General features: G+C 29.8%; 1 protein-coding gene and 1 non-coding gene across 2 annotated transcripts in view; both read left to right on the forward strand.

Annotated features, from left to right (window-relative positions):
- The window catches only part of LOC131851076 (monocarboxylate transporter 10-like), a 128,572-nt gene that overhangs the window by 57,068 nt on the left and 54,972 nt on the right, over positions 1-16,532 (forward strand). The gene's annotated exons all lie outside the window — the stretch shown is intronic.
- On the forward strand, positions 10,390-10,461 carry Trnag-ucc (transfer RNA glycine (anticodon UCC)). Its single transcript has one exon. It is a non-coding gene; the product is annotated as a tRNA-Gly (tRNA).

Here is a 16,532-nt window from a genome sequence, read left to right on the forward strand (position 1 = left end):
TTTCATTATGTACAATATTATTCGAAATACTTGTACGTTGAACGGAACGTAACACTTACTTACCTAGGCTTTTAATCTGCTGTATCAATGAATAAAGTGAACTGTAAATGTACAATTATTTTTATAGTTCACTTTATTTATTTATACTGCTATAAATGTCAAATTTATATATTTGGTAAGAGGCTCACAATGACAACAAAACCTACGAATTAATAGAAGTCGTTTTTCACTAACTTTCTAATTATAAAATTCTGATTAGAATGTCATTTACAAGAGCCACATATTATTTATTAATTAAATTCCAATAAATTAAACCTTACGACGAAACAAAATAACACAACTCATAAAAGTATTTACTTTTATTATTAGTGGTCAATTCCATATACGACATAAGTTTTAATTTTATTTAAGCATTATTACTTAACATGTTTTGTACTAATTAATATAGATTTAGTTTCGTATTAGTATAAGACTGTTAATTGAGAAAATTCTAAGAATTACTGTCTATTCAGGTATTTAGTTTCAACGTCGTAGGCGGGAGAAAAAACACGATGTTCAATAGAATCCGCTGCAGCGTAAAAGATTACCCACCTACACAGTTGTAAATTAATCTTATATAAGAATATTGCAATTAAGCTGATCTTGTAGAAATAACTAACTAAATATTATATAATGGACTATATTTGGTAACTGCGTGTATTAATATATCATATATTAGGTATTAATATAATATCAATTTAGAGAATCAGATAATATCTACAATATAACTAAATTTAGATTCAGTGTTTGTGATTAGATGAAACATATAATATAAGTGTTTTTTTTGCCCGGTTTAAGAGCTAATGCTCTTTTAGAGACATTATAATAGAAAAATTTAAGATCTAATAGATCTTATATATAATTCATAAAACATGTGGTCATATCAATTAATTGCTCAAATTAAATTTGTATTATTATATTTGAGACTTCTTACCTTGAAAAAAATATTTTGTTGTTTATTCATGTTATTAATTCTAGTATTTATACTTTACTTTATGTTACTGACTAAGCTATCATCGCCAACCACAAAAAGTGAAATAAAAAAGTTCCATTGTAGGGAAGTCCGCTCGAATTAAATCAAAAAGTTGTAATAACGTTCCATAACTTCTATATCAAATCTGTTTGGCAATAAATCAGTAGTAAAAATGTAACAAACAAACGAAGAGTAATAGTATGAAAAAGTCAATCGAAAGAAACATATTAAAGACTTTGTGTGTTGCAAATGGTGTAGTTAGTACATACGCATAAAAATACGGCTTAAAAGCAATTGAGGGTAGAAAACATCATCAAGTCGAGTAACTCCATCCATTCGTTTAGTAAATGGTGTCGAAATGTAAATAGGGGTGGAAATATCGGTCTCCACATTTGAGCTCATTTATATTTCTGCAAAATTACGCAGCTTCTCGTGAAAGTAACCCGCCGTTGTGTTTAAGTGTAACTATTAAGTATATAATAATGTATTGCATTTCATGTAATATATTATTGGTTTTTCGACTGACTTCAAAAATATAAAGGTTGTCAATTCAATTGTACGTTTTGTGCATTAATAATTATGTTACTTGATATCTTTATGAATTCTGCACTCTTTTTAACAAATGATTTGTTTATTATGTTCCATATTAATCCTATATTAAATTTTCCATGGTTGTATATGATTTCTGTAAATTATTTGTTAGGTATTTTCAAGATCAGACTCACAATTTTGAATGTTATTACAATTTATAGTTATTTTTTATTACATATTTATTATTGTTTAGCCGACAGTGGAAAAGTAAAATGGGAGATCTTTTTTTGTTTATATCCGTATTTAATATAAGATCCTCAATTGTTTTTATAACTATATAACTCAATTTTATGACACGCCAGCTTTTATCCCTAAAATTCGTTTGAATTTTTGAGATAAATGACAATCTATTTTCTTCCTCGAGATATGCTCTTCTACATATCCTTATGTCAAATTTCATTAAAATCCATTGTATTAAAAGGTAACAGATAAATAGACATACTGACAGACACGCTTTCGTATTTATAATTCCAGTTTCATTATGTGTATTAAGAATATCAATCCTTGAACGGTTACAGTTTGTATGGGTTGCTGCAAAATAAGGTAATAATATATTGCCTTGAAATGGGCGGTCCGAATGTCTATGAAGCCTAATAATTTATTCAGTGGGCGTTCAATCTTTACAAACCGATGTCACTCTGGATCGAATAAGCTACGCTCAAAATTTCCCAGTCGGTACGACATTGATTCTTATGACGAATGTAATAAAGATCAATACGTTTGTTATTGTACGTGCTTATTTACCATATCGACAATGATAGTCGGCCTTATAAAGTCTACGAATGATGAGTTCAGTGACTTATCCGCAGGCTATCAACGGTTATCCTATCGCATGATTTGTTTCCAATAGGAAGTTACACAAGTCTGTGTAAATCTAATTTATTTGTATATCCAAGAGTAAAAAACGTATTAAATATGGTTTATTTTTACACTTATAAACATATAACTATCAAATTTTATTTAGTGTCAGATGAAAGAAAGAAAAATTTTTAATTTATGTATTTAAGAGTAAAAAAAAACATTAAAAATATTATTATACAATAATATATTTTCATTTAGTGTTAAAAATAAAATCTCAATATTGCGAATTATCTTTCAATGTATTCCTTTGCCAAACGATCCATTCTCTTAATTGTAATCTTCACTTACAGACATCAGTAACAAAACTAATATCAAAAAATAAACACTACCTTTTAAGAAATTTATTATTATCACTTCCGAAGACAACAATATGCTTATTTATTAGAAATAGCACTATACCCGTCATAGTAAAATACACAAGAATACCGCTGCACCACGTAAATAAACAATGGTAAACGTATTTACGCGAGTTAAGGAAAACTCTACGTTTAGTAAGTAAACAGTAGCCAAAAGTAATACCACATGGCCAATATCAATATTACCTATTAGCCTGTTGAATGCAAATAACTTCATTTTAGATTTAATAAGCCGGACTAAAAATAAAAACAAACATAAGTATATAACAAACTATTTGCTTACTTGCGACATCATGGTTATTTTTTGAGACAAAAATTTCCTGCCTGATACAATGTATCTTTACATCAAATTTCATTAAGATCCTTTCATTATTTATATTATTAACCGGGTCTTAACACGAACTAATTTTATGGCAAATAAAGGTATTTACCTACTATCTACTGAACGCTGGAACAAATCACTGGATTTAACTACATGCGCCTAAACTCCTCTACTGATCGCCACTATTATCCACGAATGGTCCGGGAGGCGATTGAAATTAAAAAATCATCTCAATTTCAATAGAGGATGGCTTGAAATTATTATCTGCGTGAATCATAAATAAATTCAAGCAAAGTTCAGTAGCATCAACAGTCAATAAGTGTACGGATACCGTGAGTGCTGTGTGTTGCGAACTTTCGTTGAATAATCTACACCACCTATCTACATCTAGCGATGTCAATCATCGCTGTTACTCCAGTCAGCTCGTGACCACGACTAGTGCAACCTAGTCAAAACGTCGAGAGAGGTAAATACCTTTATTTGTCATAAAATTAGTTCATGTTAAGACCCTGTTAATAATATAAATAATGTATTAAACACGAAAGTTTAAAAATAAGATCCTTACAGTCCTGTAATCCTAAAAAGTTAAAATAATCATGAGGTGCCTTGGTTTTTTATTTAAATAGCACTTGGGTAATTAATATTGTATAGCTTACAGATTTATTGGTATAGGTATTATAGGTCGGTAGGTACTTAATAATTTTGTTTATGTTCAACTACACTGCTGGCGTTACTTATTTTATAACCTTTACATTGCGGGAGCTTATCCTATCAACTTCAGGCAATTATTTATAAACAAGAGACGACGTTGACACGGCTTTGCCCTCGTAGAACCCTTTTTATCTCGTTACTGTTGAATTTTCCAAACAGTCTTTATTAGTACACAAAATTACAAGTTTGTACGATCTAAGATTTATGAAATTAGTTGTTTTATAATTGAATTGCGAACAAACTTTCACTCCATTTGATTTAAAGTAGAAACCGTCACCTGTAAATATGGTAAGCATTACTAGCATCAAGTCGTTATCTGATACGAGTATGTTTGCCATTCCAGAGTATTAAGCAGTCATGCTTCCGTAACCTGTAAAGCCGCTGCTATCACCTTTAACCTTTCAGCTTGTGATAAACTATAATTCTATGTTACCGCGGCTATTTCTAGCTGCGATGGCATAGAATAATAATAGTTTATTTATATGTTAGAAATTGTTAGGTGCAATAAGTTGATATTAATTAATTATATAAAAATACATTTCATCCTATTCTACTGCTTCCAGCATACAAATATTCATTAGATAATACAATCTTAAAAAATTCGAAATATTAAATCATCAACAGTACAAAGTTATCATATTTTTTTACTTTCAAAATATTTTGAAATATAATTAAATTAACGTCAAGATTAATTTTAAACGATAAAATTTATACAATTTTGAAATTCATCACAATCACATTACTAGCGTTCATTTGTTTCATTAACTGAGTGATAAAACTTTTCAAGAATCGATGAAAATACATAAGTAGAAGTCGAAGTCGACTTAGCGCTAAGTTCCCCTCTAATAGTAGGTAAGATATTTTTTGCTGACATATACACGTAGTAATTTCCTTTCCAACCGATGCAGTTGAAAATACCAATAACATGAAAACAAGCTATTGACTCGGGATATCGTGTTTGTTTCCTGTTACTTGCACGTAATATCTCATCAATATGTAACAATAAATCTCATCCACTTAGTTAACATCATGCAACCCCGAACCATTTTAACGTGGCGATACATGGGTACCACCCCTAAGAGTTATTTGCGTTATCTATGTAGTTGGCCCTAATGGCACTTCGGAATTCGCTTTCACAACAGAATAATAGAATTGCGTCTATGGTGTTCGTTCCCTTGGTTAAAATCGTATAAGAAAATATTAGACATATCTTTACTTTGACTGCTTCAAAATTTTAATGTTGTATTCTATGTATATGTGTATGATTGCATGATATGTATGTGGTACTTGTATTCACACCAAATCTTCAACATGTTAAATTATTTTGCATTTCTCAATAAAGATTAACATCATAGTTTCTTACTAGTTCTTATAGAGTGAATATATATTACGAATGTTGCGGTAAAATAAGAAAGAATATTCAAATGTCCTATTTTATTTATATTCTATTCATATGAAAAGAAAACATTATTATTCAAATGATGTTCAATAAATACTAGGACTGATTTTCCATTTAGAATATTTCGTAATATTTAAAATATATCTACACAGAATAGGATTTTGGAATAGTTTTATCGCTCAACGAGGAAAGTAGAGTTTGATATATGGAATTCTAATCTTGAACGGTGTGCCTCGAGGCACCATTTATATTATTGAAGCCGTGCGATTGCGTTAGTGTTCTACCACATGTCACTAGCTAAGCTCTAACGAGGACTTAATTTTGAGCCAGCTAATATACTATCTAGGTTCATACTTGGGGCTGACACAAATGAATGTTGCTTACCAATGTGCTACGAAGGTTTTCTATTCTATTCTACAAATAGACTTTTATTTTATGAAGTGTAGGGATATTCGTATTTTTATCCGGCAAAGCTGTATTTGGAAGTATGTTATAATCTATTATATGAATATATTTAATGAAGAACAAGTATATAAAAAGAGTACAGAAATATCAATAGTAGCTATTACTTATGTTCCACTACAAAGATTTTTATAATAGCTAGGTGTGTTTAAATCTCTTTTTTACGATAATTACACATTAGGTACATATGATATGTAGGTAGGTATAGCAATATTTGTGTGGTCCATACATATTCACTACAGATACTAATCTGTGTTATAATTATTACACGTCAGTTTTTTAGACGCCCTCCTCAAATTCCGTTCGATCTTACATTTATAACAACCGTTTCACTATCTGATCGATCACATAAAAATGAATGATGCACAGTCTTATAGGGCTGTCTCTAAAAAGGTACAAATGTATTATAGATCTTTATCAGTAGTTTAAATTAAATCAATTTCAAAGATTGAGTTTAAAAAAATTATAAGTATAGGTAAGTAGTATAGTTAAAGCAATGGGCTTCAATATATAATAACTTCTGAGTTCAACCCTACATTTAAGTTAACTGAAGAACTAAATAAAAATAAAGTTGCATTTCAAATTGTCAAAAATATCCAAACATAACATGTGCGATAGAATTTAAGAATCGGATACATTTTCTTAGAAATGTAAAAATATAGTGTTGGAGAAAATATAAAGAGAGATCCAATAATAAAAATAAAGTTTACATTTTATTGGTCGCCAGTGTTTGCCATTGCTCTGGGTTACGATTGTTAAGAAGATACGCAACGTTGGGTTTTTTTAGAACTCAGTAAGTATGTTAATATAATTTTCTAAATGCTTAAAAAGGTTTCGGAAAATAATATTAATGAATACATTACCTGAAATTTATGTTTGTGTAATATAATCTAATATTATACAAATCTCTAACATTGAATACCTGGGTCAAAAATAAGTACTTAAAGCTAATAGGGAAGTCTGCGAGTATGTTTAGAAATTCGCTACATCCAAACTAATATTATACCTAAATCCGAAATTGTGTGGCTATGTCAGTTTATTATCATTTCATGACTAGACGGCTGCCCGAATGAATGGATCGTAATGGAATGAAATATAAGAACAGCTGGTATTAAAATAAATTAAAATATTATAGTTTATATTATTAGGTTATAAATATTCATTAATTACATAGTCAGTCACATTTATTATGTTGTGTATATATTTATTTTTATATTAGATAAATCTGCACTAGTTTTGCAACACGAACAATTTAAAGAATCAGTTGTCAAAGATAACCATCTTTTCACACGTCAATGTCATGATTCTAACATATAACGTTCTGAATAGATACAATCATAGCCACTTAAGCATTATCTTTACTGATCTTGATGACCGCTACAATTAAAACAAAACTACCTACTCACTTAACATGACTCCGTCAGTAGGCACTATTAAGTATAGTATATATAGCTTTTACTTGCGACTCTATTTGCTATTTTTAATTGTGTTTTTTAAATTATATTTTTATCAAATTTTATCAGGCAGGATTACATTTCTACCAATGAGCGATAATAGTCGGTATTGTATAAAAATATCGTCTTAATGAGTACATTATTTCTATTAAGGCGATATGTTTGTACAATAATTAAAATCCTAATATTTTTTATATGATATGTATACTTAACACTCAAGCATTGTTAAAGCAGGTATAGTAATTAAAAACTATTTATTAGATAAAATATGTATTACAGAATATGTACATTATAGGTACTTTGTCAGTACCTATAATGTACATTTTCTGTAATACATATTTTATCTAATAAATAATTTTTAATGCTTCTGCTTGCAACCCCGGGTTTTTAGATATAAGATAATCTATGCCCATTGTTGTCATGTCAAACTTCATTAAAATCTGTATAGCCGTTTAGTTACGAAAAGGTAACCAATAGACCGACAGTTACTATCTCGTAGACACTACAATAATATAATATTAGTATGGAACATATAAAAGCGAAATAAAATCTGGAAACACAACTATAAATATTCATACAACAATAGGTGACCTTATTGACTTCATAGCCGTACAGAAATCGCATTATAAAACATATACTAAATCTACTTTTCCATTAACTATATATAAGCCTGTTTTCCTAAGTCGCTTTTATTACAGCTGTAACAACGCCATATCATTTGTAGTCAGCTATGAATTAGTACTAATAAAAGAGAGAAGTATGTCCTGAGAAGTAATAAATATAACAGTATAATAGTATAAGAAAATGAATATACACCGTTGTGTTTTTTTTATACTATTCGAAATAACAAAAATGACAATTATCCACAGGAAGAAAAATTTTAAATTAATAGTTGGCTAATCACTGTACAAAGTGTACTTGTAAAACTCAACTCATATTTGAAAGAAACTCCCGAATATTTCTTATTACTTAAAACTGCTTTCCAAATAATAATATCGTAAAAATATAATATTAATCGTTACATAGTATGCAATGAAGTCACATCCGCTGTCTGGTCGTTTACGCAAATTATGCAATGGAAAATCTATTGTTCAGCAATCCAGTTTTGAGTAATTGATAGAGTGACCCAAGAGGAAGTTTTATATATATAATACGGGTACACTCATGCGAAAGGCAGGGCGGGTAGCTAGCAAATACAAAAAAATTATAAAATAATGCGTATATTATTTTTCAGTGGTCTGTATTGTGACAGATTAATATATTGTCGTAAAAATAAACTGAAACTCGAGAGCACACTACACGTATTTGTACTTGCTGTATAGTGGTTAAAAGAATGTAAAATCCTAAATGGATTAATAAATAAATAATGGATATGTAAACAAACGCGTCTATGTATATTTAAATTAAATTTAAAAAATGTTATAGTGGTGTTCATTTCAAAATGCACATTTAGTATAATAGTGAATGGATTTTCTGCCATCAACAGAGTGAAGTTTTCTGCCAGCAACGAGGAGTTTTCCAGCTTTTCACTAAAAGCTCATGAATGTTTACGTAAAAAAATGTCTGTCTGTCTCTTCTTGCTTAACTCTGAAACAGCTCGACTTATCTTGAAAGATTCACTCGTAGATAGCTTATATTGTAAGGAGTAATTTAGGATATATTTATTTTAGAAATTGTTATTAATATTAATAAAATATATTTTAGAAGAGCCAGAGAAAAGCTAGTTTAAAATAATTTTCTTTCGACTTCCATAGATCTTTCGAAGTGCGTAACTTTGATAGAAGATGACACACATAAAGAAAATCATGTATCAGCCTAACTTTGTTACTACATTAGTACGTCATTACAAATTACCGAAGAAAATAATGTCATAATACGAACAAAGTTGTTGTTGTTCAAATGTATATGTTTTATTATATGTTAAACATTAAGTATGTTTAACATAAAATAAAACATATACATTTGAACACTAGTACTATGACATTATTTTCTTTTCTAACCTACCTCATAAAAGTACACTTGTTTCTATTTGTACAGTGTCTCATGTATTCAAACCCGAATGCCTTATAAACATATTATTTACTGTTACTACTGCTACTACTGCCTATTACTCACTAAACGATTACTTGAATGACGAGCGTGCATGGCAATAGTTTTCATGTTCGGGATTTTCATTTAATGTTAGACATGCAACATGAACTGGATTTAAAAAAAAAAGTAATTCAATTGAGTTTCTTGCCAGTTCTTCTCAATTGGATCTATATACCGAACTGGACGGTAGTGAAAAAAATTATAATATAAAAGCTTGACGTTCAGTTCAAGCGGCTAAAATGTCCTACATGAATAAATGATTTTTGAATTTGAATTTGAATTTAGTCTGTCAAGTTACTTTCATAATTCAACTGACAAAATAGTTTATTATTTAAAATGGGTTTGGATAGATCCTTATAGTTTTTAAAAATAATAAATCTCTACATATAAATAAAATTGGAGAGTGTGTTTGTAATATTGAAATAACCATATTTTTAACAATTTTGGTATGTCTGTTTATTCCTGTGTGTAATGGCTGGACCGATTTTGACGGGATTTTTTTTGGCAGGTAGCTGATGTAATAATGTAACTGAAAGTAAGTTAGGCTACATTTATTTAAAAAAAAATCATTTATTTTAGAAAAATTAAATTAAATTCTACGAGGACGAAGCCGCGGGTATCGCTAGTATTAAATATAATTCAGTCTTCCTCAACTGTAATGCTAAACATGTGATCACAAAAAAGAGACCCAGTGAAATCTAGACATATAAAGTGTTGCATACACTAAACCATGGATAATTAGAATGCCTCTAACTACGGTATCCGTGATAACAAACCTGATGCTATGTATGTGTTCTCAAAAAATACCCAATAACTGCCGTCTGTTGAGACACGATTCATTATTTCATTGTTCTAACCATGCAGTTTATTACTTGTGAATGAATGCACCAATTACTACAGCTGAATAAATAACCATCTCCAAATAAACTAACATACGGTTACAGCGACATCTCGATAAACTTCGAAAATGTTATGTCTAATACGCATTAATTATTATCTGCTATCTCATTTTCTCGTAAGTCGTCTAGTCTATTTTATATTTAATTAATCAAATACTACTACAATATAACCATCATATGAATAAAGCAATTTCAGAAAGAAGACTGCATTTCTTACCTTACACATCATAAGCGTTGGTGGTGTAATGGTCAGCATAGTTGCCTTCCAAGCAGTTGATCCGGGTTCGATTCCCGGCCAACGCATATTTTTATGTTTTTACTCTCATAGTTTATATGAATTTAAAAAAAAAGTCAGATATTATACCTCCAAATTTAAATTTTATTACAATTACAAAATTTAATAATTTTAGTAGTAGATAACCAATTTTATCTAATATTAAGTCATTTAATTGGCAATTACTTTTAGTCGTAGATATTCTCTGAATTTAATTTTATACTTTGCTAACATTTTAATTATCTTAATAATACTCTCTAGGTATGTATATCTGTACCTAGAATTAAATTTCAATGGTTACTATGAAACGATAAACCACAAACACACAATGAACACAACTTTTATATCTATTGAAAGTAACAAGAAATAAAATATCAAAGCAAAAAGGCATCCGAGGGTAAATCGGGTAGCAACCAATGCAGTTGCAATACTCAACTCTCGTTATTCGAGCAAAGTTCTAATAAGAAAACTTACCTTGAAATGAGATTATGAAAAGAGGTGAATTTGTAGCGGACTGCTCATTATATCCGCTGTTCGATGAACCTGCAATATATAGTAAGATGTTTTTTAATACTAACGTTTGTTATTAAGAGGATCTATTATTAAAATAAGAAAATCAAAGTAAGTGTAAGTTCATTAATTAATAAAATAAAAAAAAACATATTTATTTTTATATCTTACTGTACTCTAAAAAATATACAGTTCAGTTTCTTAACCATAGCATATAGATACATTAATTTATGTGCGCAAATCTAGTCACGCCAGCATTTGGCACACCGATAACAGTAAAATAAACGTTTTATACGATATTACCACAGATGTCGTCTGTAAAAAAAGCCAGAATAAAACATCGTTTTAACGGTCGCTTTGGGCTACTATTATCAGGATGCCCTGCCAAAAGATACTGGGTACGATTCCCAGCGGCCCGTGGAAACAACCGTTTCATTGATAGTAAAAAAAGGCTAGAACTGTGATTTGGCTTCTAACATACTTACATTGTTTATTTGTAATTTTATAAACGCAAGGGTGAGTTTTCACATATTTTAGTTGTTGTTAACAATAATATATATAATTATTTAGAACATTTCTGGTACATGAATAGAGGTACACAGTTGTATATTACATATTGTATGTAATAGTAAATATTGCTGCTTATCATTTACATAGTCGTAACTACTTCTTCCCTACTTAACAGCTACGGCACTTAAGTAGGGAAGAATTAAGATTAAGAAATATTGAATGCAATTAAATTTTGATTCTGATTTTTTCTGATAACTCTATAATAGAGACAGACACGAAGACTCTATAAAAAACTTAACAAGTACCTTGAAGCGTACCGGAAGCAACATAGAAATTGGTGTCGTTAATATTCTTCGCTGAACGATATCATACTCGAAATGGTGATTGTTATGTCTAGAAAAAGTTCTCTTTCTCAGCAAATCTTGCCCAAAACGGAATATTACCTTGTGAATTATTACTTTTATCTAAGGCATGGTCCAGTATTCACATATGTGCTTATAATAAATTAGATTGATGACCTCCGTAAAATACACGACGAAACACTGTTCTTGTCTATAATGTTGCTCCAAATTTATTTCCCCATTTGCTAGCCAGAGAACCCTAAGCATTCACTGAAATATTATTTACATTAAATGTTTTGGCTGTTTGTGCGCTGAATATGTACGAACACAACATTTAAATATATTTAGGTATATATTTTTCAATTTATACATGTGACCAACTTCTGTTTTCTGATTTTTTATAGGCTATATCATGTCAAGAATATAACTTTTAAATCAATAAATTTATGATGTAAGATTTTGTTGAAAAGTTTCAGTGGCAATGGTAAGGCTGGTGCTGACTGTAACAAATAAATATATATCTATAAGACTATACTAGGATTCAATATATATTGCAAAACTTATACCTATATATAATAATGTAATCCGAGCTTAATTTCTTTTATCATAACACTAAATAATCAACCATTCTTTAAAATAAAAAAAACAAGATAACAAATTATAACACTGTAAATAATAAATCGTGTTGAAGTGACAATAAAACGTCAAGTAATAATACATTCCATAGCCTTTAAAGTGCACAGAGCTATCAATCACTGAGTATTACAGCTGTAATCTTGTACAAATTTAGCCTCGAGTGAAGATAATCGAAATTTATAAACAATAAATTTCTTAAGAGATTCACGCCGATCTATAAATCATAATCGATCCTTGACATGTATACAGTAAGATGGTGGATCGTCTCCACCTGAGAATAAGTAAACATTGTGGAGATTAGAGGTCAGGTCTGATTTATAATGTTAGGTATCCTATATATAGTTCCGTTTAAATTATATTCAAAACATACACACGGTGTAGCGATTTAGCACACCGCCTTATTTCCTATGGTCGCAGGTTTGATTCCTCGCATAGTACAAATATTTGTATTCAAGAATAGGATTGTTTTTATCGATCTGGGTATATGTATATTATTATGTATGTACAAAAAAAAGTAAATACATATTTACGATAGTTGTCTAGTACCTACAACACGAGCTCTACCTAACTTTCGACTAGATGACGCTTTTGTGAAGTGTTGTAAAGTATTAACATATTATTATTATACATATTATACTGTATCTATCAATTGTGTTAAATTGTAGCGTGGCCGATGTCTGTAAATGATAGATATTATTAGATATTATATTATAAGATTAACATAGGGGCTAAAAAACGAATATAATATTGGATTATTAGATGAGCAGAATGAAAGCGACAGTTTTTAGAATTATTGTCTGTTTGTAAGTCTGTCTCTATGTTTGTACACGTACAATTTATATATACGATTTTCAACGATATATTGCTATACCTCTGGCTTAATATTAGACGGAAATCTATGATAGAAAAATATAATGTAGTCTTGTTAAAGTGCCGCCTGCCACATCTTGCGACTTCCCAACCTAAAGCCCAAAAGTTAGAATTTATAGACAATGTACAGAAACTTTCCAATAACTTGTTTAGGACCGGTATTTGTAACTGTAGTTTTGGAAATATGCAAGTTGTTATTAAAAATAAACAGATTTTTGATAAACGTCTTTTAATAGTTCTTAATTTTTACACGACGATTTTTTTAAAATAGAATTATGACGGTATAGTAATATTAAGACGAGTTCGTATTTAATAGAGAATAAGATAATGAAATGTCATCTACACTACCAGCTTCTTCATAATACAACAGAGGTTAAATACTTATATTTCCGATACTCAGTTTCTATAAGAGCGTCGTGGCCTAGTGGTTTACTACCTCAACTTAAACCATAGAGATCATAAGTTCTCTATTGGCCAACACTAAAAAACTTTGAATGTCAATTTATATTTCTGACTTACTTTCTGGTGAGACCAACACTGATATCAAAATTATATATAATGCGATTCGGCGCAGGGTAAGCTCGCTCCATTCTATTTTGGATCCATTAAATACCTATACTTAACGAATTGTAGGCATGTCAAATGTTGCGTTTACCATGACATCTACAGTTATTATCGCCTCTGACTACCCCATCTAAGATAATAGTCGTGACGGTATAATAATATATATTCATTCTATATGATCCCTTCAGACTTTATAGTTAATCTGTCATTATTAGAGGTAAATTGCAAGTATAAAATAAACAAGCTTAGCAATCATAAGCGCTTAAAACATGCAACCTCGCGTGAAATGATTAATGATATTTAATGAACCGAAAAAACCGTGTCTAAAGACCGGAACTATAATAACCACCGGCTATTGAGAAACTCAATCAACATGTTTGCTACGGTTCTTATTACATTTACTCACGCCTGTACAAATAGAATTCTCAATATTTTGTTATCAGCAGTCCACAGAGGGAAATAAATTAATACAATACGTCCTTGTTTTTCTTAGTGCAATAAGAAAAGTAAGAAAGACCATTACCCAACTGTGTTGAGGTTTTTATCGCTATACATACACAATTTCAAAGGGTTCTAAACACAGTGATCTATCGAGTAAACGTAATCGTTTACTTGACCTGCTTTGTAACAAAAATATTTTTTATTAAAATACATCTAAACAACGATTCTAGATCGCTTCGTAGATTGTATAGTGTATAAGCAAATCGGCAAAGATAATAGTAATTATAAAAATGATTACATTTGCCTACATACTAATACTACATACATACTATACACATATTATATGTGTTCTATTTAACATAAACAAACATTGGATAAATAAATTGTACAATAAAATATAAATATACATTTTCATAAAATATACTTTTGGTATGGTGAAGTATTAAGAATACAATGAGCCTTCACTCATGATGGGCAAACTGACCTGACCTCATGCTCATCCTCTACTGGTGCCCCACCAGCGTATACCGTTATGACAGGTAGCTGCATCATCATCATTACGTTATGATCGCTAAAAACATATTATCACTTCTTTTTATTCCGAAGACGTTCGTAATAGCTAATAAGGGAAAAAAGATAAGCTATAAGTAAAGGCAACACACAAGTTTCTTGCTCGTTCTTCTTGTGATGAGACAGTTTGCCGAATGAGCGGTAGATTAAAACAATGTGTTGACTATTCAAAAGTGTTTAAATTAAGTTTATTTTAATAAAGAGTTTTCTATTCTATGCTATAACAGAAAAACTCAAATTAAACTAAATCATTTAATTGTGTTTAATGAGATTTTAGTCACTTGTGCAAACATTTTTTTGCTATCCCTATAGTGGTAATAATCATAATGTAAATTATACCCGCTTTTGTTTTAAAACACTTTTACCTCTTCAATATTCCGTAACACTTTGTTTATTGGGTAAACTTACCTACTACATTTATGGGTTCATATAAAATTTTATATACTTTCAAAAATATGAGTTTACGCTTTACGTCGAAGTGGAACAAAATGCTGAAAATATAATTCACCGATGAACAGTTCTTTAATGTCAAAGCGATAAAATAGTACTAAAAGAATTAATAAAGATATAAAAAATATCCATTAGAATAAAGTGTTCAAACTTTAGCGGATGATAGTTTTTTTTATGTTTTATAGTATTCACGTAATGAAGATTTTACTGTTTTCTGCAATAGCATAATAATAACGAATTTAAAATCGAACTTATACTGTATTCTACATGTAATAAATTCAATACTAACTAAATAGTCTCTTAAAGTTCCAAAATTTTCCTTATCGTTATTTACAAGAGGGTGGAGAATTAAATTCATATTAGTTGCCTACTCAAAATATTCAAGTGGAAAGTAATGTTTGCTGTAAATATCATTGTTCTATATAGTTTCAGAGCGATATACTCGTCACTCATGCCATATTTGAAGTTTATATAGCTATAATGTAATTCAGTAACTACCTAAGTCATAAATTTTCAATTTGTTGGATACGCGAGGGGCCCAAAGAGATAAAGCAATAAATCTGACAAGCAGCACCAACCAAGTGTTGATTATATTCAACGTATAGCACGTGTTTGGAAATAAGATTGATTATTTACATCCATATAAGCCACATGCTTCAACAATGAATTATATAAAGCAGCATAAGCCATGTTTTATTGAACTGTATCCTTTATTCCGCCTTAACATATTGGTGACACATTTTGTTTGCTACCAGTAAGTGCACTTAAATGTAAATACAAATAAATCTTGTAGCAGTCAGAAAAAGTAAATAATGTCCTTTTTAACAAAAGAACGAAAGTTATAATATCGTAAGGCAGAAGCACAGAATCAATTTTCGCTCGCAAGACATATTGGGAACTTGTTTTTCCGGTCAGGCCGTGGGCAAAATGAAAAACATTACAAAAAAACAAGGGAAAACAAGTTTTTGGAGAGTTTTTTGTTTATTCTAATGTTGTAAATAGGTGTGAAATATGGCTCGAAGAAAAAGTAGTAATATTCATTTATGATTGTATACAGCAATTGATATTGTTACTAAATTATTAGTAATTTTCTGAGAATTGCTCACTCATTTGGCTAAAAATTGTTTTCATAAATTACAAAAGATAAAGCTTCTTCGCAATCGGAACTTAAGTAATTCAACGCACGTTTTACATTAACTCGCTGAACT

This window comes from Achroia grisella, unplaced genomic scaffold (genome assembly GCF_030625045.1).
Source record: "Achroia grisella isolate CSIRO2021 unplaced genomic scaffold, CSIRO_AGI_Agris_v1 utg780, whole genome shotgun sequence".
Classification (NCBI taxonomy): Eukaryota; Metazoa; Arthropoda; class Insecta; order Lepidoptera; family Pyralidae; genus Achroia; species Achroia grisella.